Source organism: Lygodium microphyllum, chromosome 11 (assembly GCF_053477565.2).
Source record: "Lygodium microphyllum isolate KBCC chromosome 11, Lygodium_microphyllum_v1.1.10, whole genome shotgun sequence".
Lineage (NCBI taxonomy): Eukaryota > Viridiplantae > Streptophyta > Polypodiopsida > Schizaeales > Lygodiaceae > Lygodium > Lygodium microphyllum.
Genome location: NC_141145.1, coordinates 16,116,600 through 16,134,691, shown reverse-complemented (window position 1 = coordinate 16,134,691; position 18,092 = coordinate 16,116,600).

The following is an 18,092-nucleotide window of genomic DNA, read 5'->3' as shown; positions in this document are numbered from 1 at the left end:
GCCCAACATAAGGCTACTATGCCAATAGAGAAGATATATAGGATTTAACCATATGCAATTAGCCCCATAGAAATGATAGCATTGTAAAATAATGTTGCAAGTTTTTAAACCCCATAGTATGGCACTGTCCAAGATAGATTTTCATCCATATGTTTACCGCAGCACAGAGGAGCGGGAAATGGAAAAAAGGAAATAGCAAAAGGCACAAGACAAAAAGAAGAAAAAGGCACCTTAACCGGTAACCAGACCCTGGAAAAAATTAAAAGCACGGGCATGACCCTAAAAATTAAAAGCGCGGGCACGACCCTCAGGAAGTCTTAGAGTCGTTGAAGGAGAGTAAAAGAGTAAAAAGTGCACCATTAAGTGTGAAAACGCTCCCAAATCCTTGTAAGAGAGCGCCAGGCTCACTCTTGTGCAAATTGTATGCATTAGTTGGGAATAGGATAGACTAGAACGGTGGGAAATGAGAAATGGGCCTAGGCTAATGGCCGGCCATGTAAAAAAGGGGATGATTGCCCACAAAAAGTAGGGCATGTATATAAAGTTGAAAAGTGAATGAGAAGCCCATTCTTGTGTATGGCCAAAGCTTCTTCTTCTTCTTTTTCTTCTCTTGTTTCTTGCCTCCTTGCTTGCGCTTGAGAGAGGGATTGAGAGAGTGTGAGGGAGTGATTGTGTGAGAGTGAGGGATCTTGGAGAAGAAGCTCTCCATCTTCTCTCTTCATCTTCCCTTCCTCTCTTCTCTTCTCTTGTCTCGCACGTGGCTATGGAGAATGAAGCTCTTGGGAGAGGGATTGAGGTTGCTTGAGCTTGCCTCAAGGATCGTGGAGCTATTGGTTTGCGAGAAAGAGGAGGGTACTCGATCGAGCAACAAGGTAAGCTCACTACACCCGTAAGGTAGGCATTGCGCGCCGGCTATGTGAGAGGTAGCCATGGCCACTCGGTTCAAAACACTTGAGCAATAAGTGGTCCGTAGGTATCGGGGTAGAGCTCAAAGCTCCCCTCCATTTTGGTTCCATTGCCGGGACCGACTCGATCCTTGAGTGACGCGCGCATCAAATCGAGCATAGAAGTAGGGTTTGCAACCTGAACCGGTGCTCAAGATAGCTAGGAGATTTAGGAGGGTTTAATCCGTGAAATAAGTAAGTATTTGGGTTTGTTGGAAGCGTTACTTTAGGACTACCATTCTACATCTCTGTTTTGCATTTTGGCTGCACTAGATTAAGGTTAGATTAGGTTAAGAAAAGAGAAAACAGAGGTTTTGGCTGCTGTTGGAAACAAGGAAACAGGGACCAAATCCAATTTTCTGGGTGAAACAGGGAAAGGGAACTAGCTGTAAGGTTTTGCAGTGCTAGGAAAGGACCTTAAGAGGCTTGGGAGGCCAGGACAAACCTCATTTCACTGGTTAGCTTTGTGTGAGAGAGAGAGAGAGAGCTTCTGGTTGACAGGAAGAGGGAGTGCTATCACAATTCTGGGTGCCATCGATTTGTGCTACTCCAGGTGAGTCTGGTGTTTCTTAATAGTGCTCTAATCAGATATGGAAATTCTATCGTGATTGTGTGCAGTAGGCATCAAGAGGGATCCAAACGCGTCGGAATCGCACCCACCGCAGACGCAATCGGACTAGGTCGCAGTGGTCCGATTCCCAGAATCAGACCACCCGAGTCCTGGAGTCGGACCGTCCAATTCCCAGAATCGGACCAAACAATTTTAAGACTGAGACCACCCTGTCTGACTAATAGACTTGGACCACCCTGTCCGACTGATAGACTCGGACCACCCTGTTCGACTGCTAGAGTCGGACCACCTCTGTCCGATTCCGATTCCGATTCCCAGAATCAAACCATCCTGCTAGAAGGAAAAAATAAGGATCTTTAGTTGACCCTGCCACAGACCTGAACCCCAGGACACAACCTTGAACACCCCGAAGACCCAGTTTGACCATTAGAACCTCAGAGACCAATCGAACTTAGAGCAGAATAGAAAACGCACCACCGACCTGTAGAAAGACCATATAATAGCCGAGAACCGAGCTTAGAACTCAAATTAGGCTGGGAATGTGGAGGGAAACAAGGTGGAGTTCGCATTAAACGTTTTCTACATCGGCACTTCACTCGTGTTCCACTAAGTCTGCACTGCAAGAAAAGAGAAAAGCCTATTTTCACACCAATCACCACGAAAGCACTAAGCATAACGTGTGAATAAGGATTGTAGCTGCTTTCAAATAACAAGGAACACATCAGGAAAGTTAATAACATTAAGGAACCCACTAGTAGGAGAAGACCCCAAGACTTAGACAGGTGCCTGAGCGCCCTACTAGTAAGACTTGGACAAGACACGGAGACACGGGAAGTAGCAATATAGAGGATTGGACACTGCCGGAGCTACTTGGATTTATTGACAACCTTGTAGAGCTGGAAGCAGAAATAATATCGGGAGCAAGAGGCGAATGAGGAGAGGACCAATTAGACTTAGGAGAATTTTCAACCTCAGTCTAGGAACTGGTCCATGACTACGATCTACTCACCAGGACCGTGATCCAAGGCAGACCTATAGAGGAAGTGGTAGCTAACCTGGAAGAAGAGAGAAGAGCTATCAAGAGTGCTCTAGAATGCATAATTGCCTACAACCATGAGCAAAGGGCTAGAAGGCTGCAGCAAGATGTAGATATGTACGAGGCTAGACAAGTGCTAGACCTAGTCAGAGTGGCCAAATCCGGACAGAATGTGGAGAGGGAACGGGCAGCAGAGGCTGACATGACATTGAGCAAACTGGTAGCAAAGCGACTCTTGGACAACACGTCCATTGAACAGAGTACTACTATCCTAGCCACCATGCTACTATCGGGATTGGGAGTCACGCAAGGGGCTAAAGGGCAGGCTAGAATCCCCATCGTAGCAAAACAACTAGCTAGATACGAACCTAGCAGTGACCCGTACAGTTTCATGGAGCAGTTCAAGCAAGTATGTGAGGCAAATGGTCTTACTGACCCTGCACAGCGAGCTCAAGCTTTCAGCCTGTGCTTAGGCGATAAGGGGAGGACCTGGTATTCTAGTCTGGATGATGTAGAACGTACGAACTTTGCTTGCCTTAAGGGCCTCTTCATCAAGAGGTTTTCGAAGGCGGGGTATTTGGATAACCTCATTGTTAGGTTGATGAATATCAATCAAAGGGAGAAGGAGGATGTTAGGGATTACGTCACTCAGGTGCGCAACCTCTACAATAGAATCCCTGCCAACGAGCGACCTACCGAGAGGGCAGTGTCTACATTGTTCATGAATGGGATTTGGAGTGAGGAGCTCTACAAGGCTTTGGCCAGTAACTCCACCTTGCAACAAGATGTGCTAGCCAGAGTTTTCGAGGAGGCAATATGTGTAGATGATCAACTCAGGGAATGCAGCATGAGGACTTCCAACCGAGAAAGTGCAAGCCAGAGGGACCTTGAGAGATCAACTACTTCAGGGGAAAAAGCAACTGCTAGCGTGCAGGATAAGGGAAAGAGTGTAGACCACGACCAAGGGATGGCAAAAATGAGAATGGAGATTGCACAGTTGCAAGAGCTCGTGAGGAAGCCTATGAGGTCACATGTACAGTGTATACTACGGCGGCAATCACCTCCCAGTTGAGTGCCAAGATCCTAGATCTCGGCCGTGCTCAAATTGCAGTAGATTTGGGCATGATGCAGTGCATTGCAGAATGCAGAGGAGATTCCCATACACACAGCAGTACAACCCTCCATACTTAGGTAATAGACCACCTAATTTCTTTGGGAGGGGAGCCCAATTAGCTCTTCCAGCATGGACTGATTCAAGACCTGCTGTGCCTAGGCTGGAGATGAACCCAACTGGTGTACCCAGGCCACCGAGGCCTTTTTTAGCCCACCCATCTAGTGATGCTCCTGTTCACTTTGTGGAGGAGCCTAATGAGGAAGAAACATAAGTCAACCCGTACATATCCTATGACAAGGAGGGCAACCCAATCCTGATGGACTATCGGGCAGTGCCAGTGATGGCTTTAGGAAGAGGAAGAGGTAGAGGCTTTGGAGGGCCCAGCCAGGATCCAGTCACATGCTGGACTTGCAGCCACTCAGGCCACATTTCATCACGCTGCCCAAAACGAGAACAAGCTAACAATGACAAAGTGGATCTCCGATGCACAGAGTGTGGAATCACACATCTGTTTCCTGACTGTCCTAGGCGAAAGCCATCAACTAGCTCTGCCAACATGCCATCGGTGCCTTTGGGGATCTTTGGAGTGGAAACCTTTGGTAGTGAGGATACGCCCATCCCACTACATGCTATGACGCGAGCTCAAACAAAACAAGTAGGCATCTTCTTTTCAGGACCAAGTAACCTTGACGCAACCTCAATAGGGAAGAAAAGCCAGAGGAGACGGAAAAAGAGAACCGATGCAAAGATAACCCTTAAAACCGAGGAAGTGACTATGTTTAGTTAACGGGAAAGAAGGTCACAGATGCAGAGGCAGAGACCTCGGCTCCTAAGATAGCTGAGCTAGGGAGTGCCAAGGTAGGGGAATATCCCCACCCCAAATGGTAACTCGAGGCTATAGTCAAGGTCAAGGAGTGGGTCAAGGATGCCCAAAAGCACCTCGAGGATGCTGAACCCATATTAGAAGATCTTATGGATGACTTCTCCAATGTGAGCACACCAATCTCACCCTCAAAACCATAGGCTGCGAGCGTACCTGCACCACTGGGAGCAACTCAGTAGCAAGGCCGGGGGGAAACTTGCCAGGGCAGGTAGAACGCATGGCCTAGAAATGCTAGCCTCAAGGGAAGACAAGAGCCCAGTAACCTCCTCACAGCCTTGTTGTCTACTCCAGTAACTCTAAGCTTGGAAGATCTACTTAGGCAAAATCATTCCTTGTGGCAGGAGTTAAAAGACTTGATTGAGGGACACAGAGGACTTGCGGGTGTTGATCTGCAAGATCATGATGTAGTTACACAGATCCCAAGTCTAACTCTACACTCAAATCCTAAGTCTTTGCACATCAATGCTTTTTGGGAAGGCACTGAAATGCATGCAGTTTTGCCCATCCTAGCCTTAGGGGATATGACGCGAAAAGGAATTGTAGACACAGGCGCAGGTGTTAGCGTACTAAACCATGTAGTCTTAGAGGCATGGGAAAACCCTCCTGTAGAGACTACTGGGTTTAACGTCACGTTAGCAAATGGAATGAAGGTAAGACCATTCGGGGTCTTAAAGAATTGGCTAGTAAAGATTGCCGGTGTGCAATTTTCGGTAAACTTCATTGTCATGAAGGGAGTGGATTACAACATACTATTAGGCTGACCTTGGATGAGAAATATGCGTGTCATAGAGGACCAGGAAAATGGGTTGATTGATGGGACCTAAAACGGGCTGGCACTGGCTCATGCACTACCCGGACCTCTATCATGCGCTCAACAACCCCACGGCCTTGCAGCCAGGAGCGTGGATGACACATACATCATCTTCCTAAACATCTTGCGTTTGTATCATGACTCATAGTCCAACTCTAACCCAATTACCACTCCTCAGAGGGAGTCCCATCACATTGCCAAATAGCACGAAGTACAAACATAAGAGGTCCTCCCACGGTTGACTGCCGCTACCTCACTGCACCTCTCCTACACCTTGGGGATTGGCCCCTCGATGTGTCGCTAAACATATATAACATATGAACACAAACTCCTCTCTTTTATGATTCGCGCATTTCCAGGAGATATACCATGCTTCCTCACTTTACTTTCCCCTTAGACCCAATGCCTAGCCTACATCTTGGACAACCTTACTCACTCAACGTTGGTCATGTCTCTAGAAAGCAATTGCCATTCATCTAGGAGGTATTGTCTAATACCTCTTATCATTTTATGCTTCATGCAAATTGTGAATGTCCACATGCTCAAATAATTAAGAAAATCAGCATTTGTGCACATGTGGAAAACATTTCATTCAATGATTTTGACTATTGCTCGTATGCTGCATTACAAGAACCTAGCACCGAGAAACCCTCGTGCTATTAGGTTCTTATTTTTTAATTATCGACCAACCTAAATGGTATGCATAAAAACTATCAAGATTTTTATCATTTCATTCAGCATTTAAACACTTTTCATACACTCTACCCCCCACCCGTTTAGGTTGTGCATGGTGCATAGGTTTAGGGTTTATTTCCCACATTTTTATTGTATAAAAAGCAATAAAAACTCACTAAAACATAAAGGTAGGGCTTAACTGAGGCTAAACCTCATACTTCAGACCCCCCATACATCCACAAACATGAATCTTATTTTTTCTTAATTTTCGGCACTCAAAATCCATTTGTTCCTATTTTAGAGGTTTTTTCCTATTTTTATTATATTTTTTGCAATATTAAATGACTAGAAATTAAAAATGAGTTATGGGATGTGGCCCTTAGGTTCATTTGCAGCAAAAAGATAAATTTAGTTGGTGTGTCTTATTATATTTTCCATTTATATCTCAAAAACACCCAATTTCCCCATATTTCGTGTATTTTACGGGTTTTACACTATTAATTTCATCCACAACACTTATGATTTTTTGATTTTTTTATCATTAACAGTGGAAAGACACTGCAAAAAACATCATAATGCATAATCATCCCATGGGAACAAGTACTCATGAAGCAAATTGCATAAAAACATCATTTTCCTTTGTAAAAATGAGAATATCGTTCTTTGCAGGTTGCGGGTTTTTATTTGCCATGTCTCGGGACTGATTTCCAGCCACCATTAATGATTATGACAGTCCACAATCATCAATCTTCACCCTTCTTGAACCACGGAGCAATCCGGTCTTCATTGGACAAGCATCCATCATCCATTCTTCTTCTTCTTCTTCACCACATGAATCTGCCTTTAGGTGAGAGAGAGGGAGGAGAGAGAAAGACTGAAATCAGAATTCTTCATAGAGACCACCATTTGACGGGCGAGAGGCGGCAATATGATCAGTAGGGAGAAGGTCGACAAGGCCAATGATCATTTGCATAGGTTGTGTGCAGCAGGTAAGTTGCCTCCTCCCATCCCATGGCATGATTTTCGGCTCCATCTGTTCCTCACGTTTCTTCATCTCTCCCATCCCATGATTCCTCATTTGCATGCCTTTTGGTTGGGGGGTTAAAATTCCCCCAAAGGGCACCCCCCCTTTGGTCCATGTTGTGGCCACCCTTTCAAATCTTGACCATTCTTGGCCTTTTCTCCGCCCGGACTCGGAATTGAGCTCTGAAAAATCCTGGGCATTCGGCTTGGCATCCCGCATTGGCTGGTAACTCTTATTAATCCGCACGACTTTTTGAAAAATTATGAAAAATCAACAAATGTCACTCGGGCGCCTTTAAAGCACTTTGACGCTTAAAATTGTCCTAGCTGGAGCCGCCGCCTTCGACGTTGAATATTTTTCCCTTGATGTGCGTAATTTTTAGCTATTTTAAAGCACTTCTCAGCACTAAAATTCCGCTCTCCTTGATTTTCCTAGGGAACAGAACTAGTGCAGTAAGGGTAGAGATGGACACTTGGAAGACGACACTTGTTGACCTAGTTGCCATCTCGGCTATGCTGAAAGGCGATACTCAAACGACCAAACCCTATGGATCGCTCGCTAAATATATTCCTTGGCCTGAGGATGAGAGGGATTGGATGCATGTTTTGGCAACCAGTGACCTACCATTCTCGGATGAGGAAGAACCATATCGGCAGGCTGCTAAAGCCGCAACCATGCCAACTGAGGAGCCAGTTGTGCCACTTTGCATGATGGCAGGGAGCTCACTCAACCTGGGCAAACCAGTCTCGTTCATATCCCGAACAAGAAATTAGAGCTTCAAGAAATCGTAGAGTATCTGACCAATAAATTGGAAGGCAATTTGGCTGCTAACTTAAAACCTCTACGTGATCTTTTAGCTAAGCCAGAATGGAAATGGACCAAGGTCCACGACCTGAATTTGTTATATAACTGGGCTTTAGTTACTGATGACAAGGAGATTGAAGAGGAAAGCTTAGGGGATGATGAGCAGTCAGAAGGACAGGACTCGAATGATGAGGAGTATGAGGATTGTCACTCTACGGGAGAAGAGAGTAAAGAAGAGATAGACACAATAGAGTTCTACACGGAAGGAAAAGTGATAGAACAAATCAGGGCAGACTTGAGGCCTGGGAAAGAAGGGACCAGTCAGAACGAAAAAGGAGTCACAAGGATGGAGTGTGACAGATCCTGGCTAGAACACATGGGAGCCATGGACTACGAGCAAGCTGGAGTGGCACGACCGTGGGTAATCCCACTGCTCAAGACGGATGCACCTACTGAACTATGACCCCCTGGGGAAACACCTTTCTCAAGTGAGGGGTGCAAGTTTAACTCAGAGTCGGAAGTTAGCACTGAGAGTGATCTCGAGATACCGCAAATCTCTAAGGTCAAACGCACCAAGGGAGACTTACCAGTCCACTTGAGGCGCAGGAAGCTAAAAGAGGAGGCCAGAAAGCAAGCAAGGGACTCAGAAGTAGAAAGGCAAAAGAAATCACAGGATCTGCCCAAATGGTTTACAAAATTTAAAAAGGGTGACAGAGTGGTGATTCTGCTAGGTGCAAAAAGACAAGGCCAAAATAGTGAACTGATCGAGGGACCCGCCAAAGTCAAGGAAGTTAAATTGGTTGGGGAAGGTGAAAAGCCAAGACCGGTGTGCATTGCGGATGGCTTGGCAGAGGATGAGGAGACCAAACTCATTGCGCTCTTGCAAGAGTACATTGACGTATTTTCCTGGACATTGGACGAGCTTAAGGGAGTCGACCCTAGGGTCGTGACTCATAATATCCCAATAGTCCTTGATGCAGTGCCAACGAAACAACGACCTTACCCCATGAATCCCAAACACGCCCATGCAGTAAAAGAGGAGATTGATAAACTCATGAGGGCAGGATTCATATATGAGATCGAGCACACGGACTGGGTATCACCTATCGTGATTGTCATGAAGAAAAATGGGAAAATCCGAGTGTGCGTGAACTACAAGAAAGTGAATGCCGCTACGGAGAGGGATAACTATCCTTTACCCTATACCGAGCACATGCTTGAGAGGGTAGCAGGTAAAGAAGCCTACAGTTTTTTGGATGGTTTCTCAGGCTATAATCAAGTGCAAGTGCACCCCAATGACAGGCACAAGACTGCCTTTGCCACAGAATGGGGTGTGTTCACCTACATTGTCATGCCTTTTGGGCTAATGAATGCACCTGCAACTTTTCAATGCCTAATGTGCACTATCTTTAAGGACATGCTTAGGTGCGAACTGGAAGTGTTTGTAGACGACTTATGCTTACACTCTAGTTGGGCCGAACACTTGGAGAAATTGAGAGCTGTCTTTGAAAGGTGTAGGTTGTACCACCTCTCGTTGAACCCCTTAAAGTGCCAGTTCTGGGTGAAACACGGATGCATCTTAGGGCATGTAGTGTCAAGAAATGGCATTGCCACTGACTTTTCCAAAGTCAGAGTCATTGTTGACTTACCGCCACCCGATAACTACAAGGGAGTTCAGTGCTTCTTAGGACACACTGGATATTATCGACACTTTGTACTAAATTACGCACTAATTGCTAGACCATTGTACAAGCTGCTGATACTGTTCGAGTGGACAGAGGAATGCCAGCGCGCATATGAGGAGTTGAAAAAGGCTCTTACGATTGCACCAATCTTACGAGCCCCAGACTGGAACATAATGTTCCATGTACACATAGACGTCTCTAAGTTTGTTATTGGAGCTGTGCTATGTTAGCCTGGTGAACATAACTTGGATTACCCGATGAGTTTTGCCAACAGGCAGCTCATAGAGACCGAGATGAACTATTCCACGATAGAAAGGGAGGGGTTGGCCATGGTATTTACGGTAAAGAAATTTAGGCATTACCTGTTGGCCACTCCCTTTGTCTTCTTTGTTGACCATCAAGCCTTGTTGTATCTTGTGAACAAGCCCTGCGCTACGGGATCCATAGCTAGATGGTTACTCCTACTAGAGTTTGACTTCTCTATGGTTGTATGCAAAGGAAAGCAGCATTACATGGCTGACCACATGTCCCACATACCCACGGGAGAAGCTTCTGGACAAGGCATACCTGACGATTTATCAGATGCTCATCTCTTTAACCTGTCTAGCGAGAGAGAATTGTTTAAAGCTGATCTGACGCCGTATTGGGCTGATGACATAGTGCGAGTGCTGGAAAATGGACTACCTGAGTGACCCATTGAAAAGGCTAGGTTGAGAAGGCTTATCCTGAAAATTCAACCATACCAACTGATCGCTGGCCAACTCTACAGGTTGGGACAAGATGGTCTATTGCGCAGATGCGTATGTGAGCACGAGATGCACGATGCATTGAACGAAGCACATAGCGGAATCGTTGGATGACACTTTAGCGAGGACACAACAGCCCAAAGGTTCTACAATCCCAACTATGGTGGCCCACCCTCTTCCGCGATGCAGCTAAATTCGTAGAACACTGCGATGAGTGCCAACGGACCAAAGTGCCTGTGCGGAAAGACAAGATGGAGTTGACCCCTGTCATAGCCCGACAACCCTTTGAAAAATGGGGCATCGATTTTATTGGACCGATCAGTCCTGCGGCACAATATTCCCAAGCTCGCTACATTATAGTGGCAACCGATTATCTAACGAAGTGGGCAGAGGCACAAGCCACGAGAAAGAATGATGCTAGGACCACTACAAAGTTCTTGTGGGAGCAAGTCATTTCATGGTTTGGCTGTCCAATCGAACTTGTAAGCGACCAAGGCATGCACTTCGTTAATGAGGTAATTGCCCATCTGCTCTCTACCTTCCGAATAATTCATCAGAAGTCCTCTCCCTATTACCCCCAGGCTAATGGCCAAGCCGAATCCACAAATAAAATCTTAGTCAACATGATTACAAAGGTCGTGTCTACTTCAAGAAGTGACTGGGACAACAAGCTAATGGCGGCCTTGTGGGCCTATCGCACAGCTTATAAAACGGCTGTTACAGGACAGACACCTTTTAGGTTGACGTACGGAACTGAAGCCATTTTGCCCTTAGAATTCTTCATCCCTAGCTTAAGACTAGTAGTCCAGGAGCGTTGGGAGGGAAGAGAGGCTTGGACCAATCGCTTAGTGGAGCTAGAGTGCCTAACGGAGACTTGACTCCTCGCCACTCACTCTCTGATTTGTGAGAAGGCTCAACGAAAGATGTGGTTTGACAAGCATGTCAAACAGTGAGACTTTGAACAAGGGGACCTTGTTCTACTATACTCTGTAAAAGGACATAAACAGAAGATAAAGTTTCGGGGGCTAGGGCCTTTTAGAGAATGCATGATTGGTAGAATAGGGAATGTTGAGTTAGAGACACTTGAAGGCGAAGGAATAGGCTTTTTTAATGGCAGCCGCATAAAGAAGTACTATCCTCCTTCCCACCCATTACATGAGCCACCCATGCTAGAACCCCCAATGAACGAGCACAGAGGACCAACCAAGTAGAGGGCATATAACCATGCCACCATCAACACCACCATTACTACTACTACTACTACGACGCCACCACCACCACCACCACCATACTACTACTACTACTACTACTACACCACCCCCCCCCCCCCCCCCCCCCCCCCCCCCCCCCCCCCCCCCCCCCCCCCCCCCACCACAATGCCAAACTTACCCCATTTGGGGGTAATGCTTATTCACTCCTAGGGAAGTGCAAGGTAGTCATTTCTATCGAGTCTGAAAGTTTACCAGCTTTCTTCCATGTGTTGCCTGACACTAAAGGAGCCGGTAATATTTCACTATTAGGTCGTACTTTCAAGAAGCAAACGAACTGTAATGTGGATTACAACCTAAGCCGCATTCATCTTGCTGTCGGCAATGTGCATATAGTGACGACTTTCAGCAAGGGCTGTCATGATTCCTCCACCATTATGAAGCCATCGGTAGAAACCCCTAAGATCACGTTTCAGCCCAAGTCTAAATAGAAAAAAACTACGGCCTCGTGCCAGGCTCTCGACCCCAGGTCCAAACCCACCAAGGGTGCTCATAAGGCCAAGGAGTCTAAGTTTATATGGGTGCCAATACTGCAAAAACCACATCTGGGTAGACCACCCAAGCGTGATCCTAAATGCCAAAATCATCAACCGTCACGGCCTAAGAGGCAGTCTAAACGCTATCAATGTAGACACACAACCACGCCGCAATGGATCCCCAAAGATCTCTTGCGAGCACAAGGATACTACGAGGGAAACCCTGGATTTGGGTGCCTAAAAATGGCCAGCTAAAAATCTCATCTACAAGCAATCTCACCCCAGTGAGGGAGGCTTGCACACGTGGTGCCCAGAACATAGTCAACACACCATTGCCAACTGTGGCTAGTAAGCCCCAGCTCATCTATCGACCAAAGCAAATGCCACAAGCCTTAAACTTACCTAATCCAAAGAACTTAAAAATCCCTATGATTGCTCACTCAGAACCCAGCACAACTCCCATGCCTCCAGAGCTTCCTACAGCACCTCAAAGTGCTTCGGAGTGCAAAGCCCAACCTGTGACACCGATGATGGAGTCACCACTATCCAGTCCAGTCGCACCATCCCCACCAGTAGGTCTTAAACCTTCCTACTCGGTACAACCTTTCCTTTCCTTGGCTAAAGACCTCGCCGCGACTTCTGGGGATGACTTAATAACCTGCATCAAGATGTTGGACAAAACTTTCACTACATTCGCTAGAAGTTATGAGAGGCTAGACCTAGGTCTTCTTGTTAAAACACTTGCTTCGGATGTTCGTGCATTACCATGCACTTGGGAAGAATACGAACTTATGACCACTAAATTCCCCAAAATTGCTGTCGAACTGATAGCAAACGACGAAATCTCAAAGGAGAAAGCTGCCCTTAGAAGACTAATCACTTCATATTGTAAGCCTCCTCGTTCTATACTTGAACATGAGTTGCAAGAGCTCACACAGATGGCAAGCTTGCCTTCCACGTTCTTGCAACAGTGGTTTGCTCTGAGAATCCAATGGGAGAAAAAAGGTTGCTGGATAATGACCAATGCTGAGCAATGTAGGGCAGTTAAAACCATTGCATATGACCCTACTTATGTGGCACCTATCTCGTCTAGTGTTTTGGCCATCGCCCGCAACCAGCATTTAGATGACCAGGTGCTCGCTCACCCCTACATTGACCAATTCCTCACAGAAGAGGAATTACATGCTGCCAATCGCCTTAATACTAGAGATCTCTTTCACGATGTCTTGACCTACATCTCCCAAGTCTCCATCTAACCATCTGCTCTTGATTATCATGCCCAACTCGAATATAATCCAAGCTTCTATGATTGGTTATTGGCTGAGTAAGTCAACCCATGAGAAACAGTGTTTGCCTCGTCCTTCTTGTGCTAATCCTAGGAAGGATTCCTTGAAAGATCCAAGACGGGGGGGGAGCAGTGTGAGCAAGAGTAGAGCAAAATGAGAGTCATGCTATATGATTAATTAAGTTTCAATGGAAGATACTGCAAGGGAAAACAATAGCAATTGCTGCTGTGAGCCTGCCTCTAAAATTCAAGCCTCTAAGCAAGTATACCAATTTTGGACACATACATTTTTCTCTCAAAATTGAGTTTTGATTAGAAATAAGACGATTTTTAAGCATTTATGTTGGCATGGTGTGTTGACAGGTAACCACCATGGCAAGACAAGACAAAGGGGGCAAACTCCGATTTTCTGAAGAAGAGATGACCAAGTTCGGCATCAACGTCGAGACACAAGGATTCAATCAATTCACCTTCAAGCACACACTGAATCTGGATGAGGCCATCTTGGAGGAACCTGCGATTAAAGACTTGGTGGACACATGCCACCTCCACAAATACGTGGAAAAGGTGGGGTAGGCCGTGGATTATGGCATGCGTGCAGACTTTCTGAGGAACTTCAACAAGGGCAGGAACTGTGGCACTGCCACAATGAGGACAGGGGAGTAGGAAAGAAGAATTGAAGTGCCCCTCAATGCGGCAATCGTAGAGAAGGCCTTGGGGCTCGTACCCAAGAAAGAGAGGTGGCTGAGAAGGGATGCTTACTCCATGCTGGGGGTAAAGAAAGAAGAGGTGCACACCATGGATGGAATCAGCTTGGCTGACATCCCGGATCCAGCAGTGAAAGTGCAAGCGAAGATGATCCACACACTCTTCTCGGGCCAAAGGTACAATGCATTGATGAACAAGATCGGGGTCTCGCTATTAGAAAGCATCGCAGCAGGAGTCCCTGAGGAGGTAGACTAGAATGGGTTCATGTAGAAAACCATTCAAAGCTCAGCTGCCCTTCTCACTCCAGCGGAAGCACCAGCAGGAGGAGAATCCCCTGCCTCAACCGCATGCTCCACAAGGAAGAAACCTGCCTCAAAGGCAGCCACAATTAGATACGGTGGTATTTTCATAGTCATCATAGATGAAGCAATAAAGGCTGTTGGCGTCATGGAAGAGCAAGCTGCACATCAAAGCCCACCGCATCAAAGCCCACCTCACCACGAAGGAGGAGAATCAAGCGAAAGAACGATAAGTGACAAGGGAGAACAGGAGGTGCCGCCTACACGAGCAAGCAAACCTGAAGAACAAAAGAAAGGAGATAGGAGACAGAAGGAAAGAAAAGAGAAATTAAGCAAAGAAGAACGAGCTGGCATCAAGAGGGCTCAAAGAGAGTCTAGGAGGGCTGAGGAAGAAAGAAGGAGGAAGGAGGAGGAGGAGCTTGCAAGGATAAGAGAAGAGTCAAAGAAGGGAGAAGAGGACAGGAAAAGAAGGGCGGAAGAAGAAGCTGAAGAGTAGAGACTGAAAGAACTAGCCGATTTGGCAGAGGCTACACAAAGATCTCTGGAAGAGACCCACGAGGGTGGAGAGCTCAAACCCGTGAGCCCCCGTCATAAAGCCGAAGCTAGTGCAAGTGTGGAAGTAGCTCCAGTGGCTGTAGGCAAGGGCAAGTCCCTACTACATCCACTTCCTTCCTCTTTTGTGCCTACAATGGCTGAAACCACAACTGCAACCACCGCACAACCCACACCTCCCCTCGACACGGCATAGCTCATGAACATGGTGCAAATGCTAGTGAGCAAAGTGGCCGAAATCGTGCCAGAAACTAGATTGAAAGGGCCCATTGCCATAGATGTAGAGTCACTGTAAGACCCTAAAAGACAAAGGCTGGAGGCATCGACCACCACACCCCATACTCCCATGCGTGCCGACACTGACTATGACACATATGTGGCTGAGCTATTGACACAACTGAACAAGGCGTAAGAAGAGAAGAAAGTGGCCTTGCTGGAGCTAGAGAAAGAAAAAGAAACGTCAGATGCCCTTAGGCTAGAAGTCTCAAGGCCGGGAGCTGACCGACGAAGAGAAATAAAGGCCCTGCAGGACAAACTAGCAGCAAAAACGAAGGAAGCCCAGGACAACGAAAGCTGCCTTAGACAAAGGCTGGAAGACGAGAAGTAGAACCTGGTGGTAGAACAAAGGAGTCTAAAGCTACTAATGCAGCAATACAATGATCTACATCAAAAGGTCACTCAAGTGGAAATGCTCAAACAGGAGGTTCAGGAAGGCGAAGCCAGTATACCACAAGAACATACCACGGAGCCCCGGTCGTGGCAAGAGCTAGATGAACAAAATAGGTTAATAAGTGAAATCGAGTTCCTGAAGAGTGAAGGGCCAGGAGTCTAAGCCTGAAGCAAAACGGCTACAAGATGAAGTGCAAAGATTACAAGATGCGCTAGAGACCTCCCAGGAAGATGTAGAGGCCCTCATGGCCATGGCTTTCAATCAAAAAAGGCTATTCCTTGTTGCTGAAATCCAAAGCCAAGAGCAGCTGGTGCAGGAAAAATCAAAAGTACTGGCCAGGTGCACCAAAGGCTCACCATTGTAGATCAAGCCAAAGGGATTGCTGAAGAGCATCTGGCTCAGAAGTTAAGAGAAAGGAACCAGTTATGGTTTTTAACAAATGAGTAGCAACAGGTAGTAACCACCCTGGTGAGCCAACTGGAGGAAGAAAGGAAAATGATGGAGGAAAGAGCTATGGAATGGGAAAGGAAAAATTTTGACAGGGTGAGGGACTTGACCGAATGCCTGGTAGTGGCAGAATGCGAAAGAATGCTTGCAGAAGCTAGGGTTGAGGATGCCGAAATAACTACTAAAACACAACGGCAGGCCTTCGTCAACACGGTGCTCCACGTCACACAAGCTAATGGCAATGATCCAGTGGAAAATGTGAAAAGGAAGTTGGAGCTAACCACCTGAGCTCTAAGATATGGTCTTCAAGAGCGGGAGCTCCCCACGAGTACAGGGATCGCTAACGAGCAACAATTCCGCTACCTACATTGTACGGGCCTTTCCACTGCTGAGCTCAAAGAGCTAGGTTTTCAGGAGCATGAACAGCCACCACCACCACCGCCAATCATCCCATCTGTGGTTGAGCGACATGTCGAAGAGGGTTCCGATTTCGAGCAAGCTGATGAAGAAGAGAAAAAAAGAATGCCGAGTCCGTCTCAACCCGATATCCCACAGGAAGAGCCTGCAGATGCCAATCTACCTGAGCACATAGTTGTAGCAAGGAGAAGAAGACAAGAATTAGCTGAGGAGGCCCAACGCCGAGCACACACTCTTCCAAGACAACTTCCGGAGGAGCCCATGCCACTAAGAAATGATTCACATCCTGTAGTCTGGCCCCAGGAGTTGGTCATCTGGCATCAGCGAGAGTTCCATAAGAGGCCATTTGAGCTTTCGTTTGCTTTCCCACGCTCTCTGGACTGAGCCCTGCCTCTAGAAGTCATAGCCAAGATCAAGGATTTGGCTAATGAACTTGCAAACAGATGGATAGAAGAGAGGAGCATGATAATGACTAGGTGGCGACAAGAGCCACAGGAGTACTGGGAAGATAAGGTCAATCCAATTCCCAAAACAATCCAAGGCTACGAGGCACAGCCGAAGTGGCAGAGGAGGATTTGGGACACCAATTTTGATGTATGGACCGCTTTTTGTAATTCACTTCCCGAAGAGCGCAATGATCCTATCTACATGCCCTACCCCCGTAGGCATGGAGTGAACTATGATAGAGACTTGCATGGGGATTATGACTTCCCGAAAATATATAATGTGAATGCTAGGAGCCCTGAGGAATGCTTAGTGTTTAGGTTAGAGGATATACTTCCTTCCATAAACCGTTTTCTTGTAGACTTCTCTTCTTGCCCAGATCCAACGTTTTTGACCACTTGTAATTACCTCCGACTTATCAAATTCCTGCTACTCCAAAAACCTGCAGCAGAAGAAGCCCATCTTCCCCCACTCTTCTTTGATATCAACCTAGGAATAGATAGTAGAGCTATGACTAGGTTAATGATGTGGGCTACTCTTCTTCCTTCCTTCTGTCTAGAGCTCTTAGAAAATATGAGTGACACCCGCTTTGCAAGGTGTAATCACCCTTTCTTGTCAACCACTCCTCTAAGAGCTAAAGCCGATATGAAAGAATACCTACAAAGTTGTGCATTCTTATCCCAATGCCTGCCGACCGCCTCGTGATTAAATGGGTATGATATACCTTGCCAATTGTACTCCCTCTCTCATTCTTATTTATTTAAAAAAAAAAAGATAAGGTGACTGGAGAACAAGACAAGAGCAAAAATAACAAAGCTGAAAGATGAATCTTCTACTAAGCAGGTTAACAAGGAGGACACTTCACATGTGCTTGCAGTCTCCCTTCACTGTTATTGTGCACCACACTCACTGCATCTAGGGTTCTCTCTAGCCCCTCCCCCACTTCACACTTAGGGCACATCAAGGGCACGACTTTCACACCTGTCACCCTAAGTTTTGCACCGCACCTCCAACGACGCACGAACTGGGTCCTCAAGTGTGGGACATTACCAAGGGCTTGGCCAACGTTAGACCCATCTCCCAGTTCCACAGGCACAGGCACCATGCACTACACAGTGAGACAGACACACCCCCTAGGAAGTGCACAACTTTTCTTGCAAGGTATGTTCGTATTTCTAGAACTGGCTGCTTGACTGAAGAAGATCATCCACTACATCCTCCAATGACAAGGAA